Below are 3,817 nucleotides of genomic sequence, written 5' to 3'. Positions count from 1 at the left end.
GAAGGTGAATTTCCTCCTTCATGGAATTGGCTCAAAATTTCCCATGCCTCTTTAGCCTTTGTGCAACGAACAACCCGTTGCTGTTCTTCAGTAGAAATTGCTCCACGAATAGTGATCAGGGCTCTCTAATTGCTCGGATTGTCAACCCTGTCTGTATCTTCTTCAATGGCCTGCCAGCCTTCTGGATCAAAAGCTCTCAGAAAAGCTCTCATTCTGATTTTCCAAAACAGGTAGTTACTCCCGTCAAAGGTGGGAGGAAGATGCAAGTTCTGACCACGAGCTAACTCTGCTGGCTTAGGAGGAGGTGGTATGAAAGTAGACCAAAATGCCATGAAAGCACTATCCCCGTCTTCTCCAGATTCAGGTTCTTCGGGTTCTTGCTCCGACCCGCTTTCATCATCCCAAGTTACAGTGTAGACTTTCTTTCGATTCTTTTTCGAAGGGCATTCAAGGGCAATGTGACCAAAACCTTGACATTCATAGCACTTGACCCCTTGCCCCTTTACAATCTTCTTTTCAGTTTTTGAAGCAAGTTTTGGTGGAAAAGTTTTGGGTTTTTCATTACTCTTGTCTTTTGAAATAGGGTCTCTGAAATTAGGCTTCTTTTTCTTCAAATTTTTTTTAAATTGTTTAGTAAACATAGCCGTCATCTCAGACTCTAAATCAAATTCAGCCTCCGGAGTTTTTGCAGACTCATGAGCACTAGTGAAAGCCACACTTTCTTTTTGTTTTTTCTTTGAAATCTGGTGTGCTTCATAAGTCTGCAAGTTTCCAACCAATTGATCAAGCTTGAGGGTATCAACATTCTGAGCCTCCTCAATGGCTGTCACTTTTGGTTGGAACCTCTCGGGTAAAGACCTCAAAATTCTTCCAACAATTTTAGCTTCCGGGATTTTTTCCCCGAGTGTGAAACAGGAATTCACGATATCACTAAGTTTTGCATAGAAATCATCAAACGTCTCCTCATCGCGCATAAAAAGGGTTTCAAAAGCGGAGGTGAGACGTTGAAGTTTTGACCTTTTGACAGAAGTAGTACCTTCGTGAATCGTTTCCAAAATGTCCCAAGCCTCTTTTGCTACCTCACACATGCAGATACGTCGAAACTCTTCAGGTGTGACGGAGCAAAACAGGGAATTGAGAGCCTTACTGTTCCAACTCGAGTTTTGGTAATCAATTGTGTCCCATTTATCAAGGGGTGTAGGAATATTAACACCATCAATGGTGATAGTAGGTTCACTCCACCCATAGATCACGGAGTGCCAGACTTTCTCATCAATGGATTTTAAAAACGCTCTCATACGAGCTTTCCAGTAAGAATAGTTTGTACCATCGAGTAAAGGTGGTCTATGGGTCGAGTTACCTTCACGAATAGAATCCATAATACTAGTCACACAAAATCACACTCCTATATTTTTTTTAAAAAAAAAGAGTGACCCGCTCTGATACCAATTGAAAATCCTCAGTGATTCGTGATTAGATCAAGATTAAAAAAATTCCAAATCCCAAAAATCCAAAACACACAATCTAAATCAACAAGCACTTACGAAAGTGATTTAGATTGCTTGTTTTTCAGATTAAATAATAAATCGACACAATACGATTTTTACGTGAAAAAAATCACAATTGGACACCTCTAACTGTGATTAAAAAACCACGGGCGAAATGCCACTAATCAATCCACTACTGAAGTAAAAAAGATTACAAAGATAACATACAAATTACCCAACTCAGTCAATTTGTCTTCGAATCTTCTGTAACTCTTTCTCCATGACTTCGTCTCGGAACTGATCAATCCTAAAGTTGATTCCACAATCTCACTTGTTGAATTAACAACTACGTATAAGATCAAACGCCTTTTGAAACTATACGCTTGAATCTTCGGAATCCACCGAAGAGAACTCTCTCTTGATTTTAAAGTAACCAATTCCTTGATGTATGTATTTTAGATTATGGGTGAAGAACTCTTCTCAAAACATCAAGGAAAAACTCACAAAAATCTCTCCACAAGAAAACCTCAGAAAATCTCAAAGTAGATCTAAAAAGTAATCCTAAAGTTTGGAGAAACCAACTACTTATAGAATTCCGGATTCTGAAGCTCGCTCGAGCGAAGCTTATCTCGCTCGAGCGAGAAGCTTATCTCGCGTGACTTCCATAAGTACCTTCGCTCAAGCCATAAAGTCTTCGCTCGAGCGAGGAATAAACTCTTTCAGGTTTGTATGCAGACGCAGTTCTTCGCTCGAGCCTCCAATGCTTCGCTCGAGCGCACAATGACCTCTTTCAGGTTTGCAGCCAGACGCAGTCTGTCGCTCGAGCGAAGAACGAGCGAGGCCTTCTTCGCTCGAGCGAGCAACACAAAACAGCACAGAAATTACAACTCGATTACACAAGTTTGTTCGTGGAATTGACAAGACTTAGGGACCTAACAGGTAGTTCAAAATTTTGTGGCTCAAATGGCTCAAATCTGTCAAACGACGTCGTTTTACACTCAAAATCTGTCAAAACGATATCGTTTTAAGTAATTTGAGTCATTTGAGTTACAAAATTTTAAGCTACCTAGCATTGTTGATTTTTAAGTTGTAAAACTCGTTGATTTGGAAAAATTATTACAACCCTCTATTTAAATCTCCAAAAATAATCACATCTATATTAGCAAATCATTATACTAAATTTAGCAACCAGAGAAAGTAGCTATATGAGCTCTCAAGTTCAATTCTCATGGAGAGAAAATTTAGCAACCAGAGAAATTTGTGATGGAAAATTTATTTGGAAAGTTGGGTTGGTGGCATTTTTGGCTAAGCTAGCTAATAAAGACAAATAAAATAAAATATTTTATTCAAATCATAATCATTTTATTTTTTTTTCATAACCATCAAATCAACTATAAAAAAATAAAAAAAATAATTAAAAAAAAATATTATTACAAATGCAACTTTTTTAGTTAGGCTAAATCAATCCAAAAACAAAGTAAAATAGTCAACTTTTCAAACGAACCATTATGAAAGGTGTTGTAAGTGATTAGTAGTGATTGTTGGGCATGACTTGTGGTCTTCATAGATTGGTGGTTGACTTTCTAACTATTCTGATCTAATGATGTGCTTGATGATTTCTCTTAATATATTACTCTCTCCTATCTATTGACTTAAAAAAATGACTATACCAAAATAAAATTAAAAGAAAGATAATAAAAAATAAAACCCTTGAATTAATCAATAACTCTACGTGCATACATATATATTTAACTATAAAATATATATAAAAAAGTAAAACCGTACCTACAATCTTAGATTGTTCAACGAAACTACTAAACTACGGATTGTAATGGGACTTGTACAAATAAAATTGATTTTTGTTTTTTTTTATTTTTTTATTAATTGGTAGGAGAGTAATTACAATTATAAGAAATATTATAATATCAAACAAATCACTAACTTACAATAATTAAAAAGTCAATAAAATCTCCCTAAGAACCAATTATTAAGCCACCAACCCAAATCCAAACCCAACAACCCAAAATGAATGAGAAATAAACATATATTTTTTTTAAAACGAAGACTTTATAAGTTAATTGTAGTGAAGCTAATCTTTATAAGCTAGCTGGATTCAATTTTACTTTAAAATATATATTAAAAAAAAAACAATGGCTTTTTCATAATGTAATGAGGATTTATTTATTTATTTATTTGATCATCTAATGTGGTTGATTGAACCACTTTCAAATTTATATTAAATCAATTTTTTAAAACTATATATTAAATCCATTTGATAAATACTTTCATTAACAGGAATTGCTGGACAACTAATATATATTTGTGTGCAG

This window comes from Camellia sinensis, chromosome 13 (assembly GCF_055761805.1).
Source record: "Camellia sinensis isolate YWXY chromosome 13, ASM5576180v1, whole genome shotgun sequence".
NCBI classification, from domain to species: domain Eukaryota; kingdom Viridiplantae; phylum Streptophyta; class Magnoliopsida; order Ericales; family Theaceae; genus Camellia; species Camellia sinensis.
The sequence above is the reverse complement of the archived record's forward strand: the minus strand, read 5'-3'. Positions refer to the sequence as shown.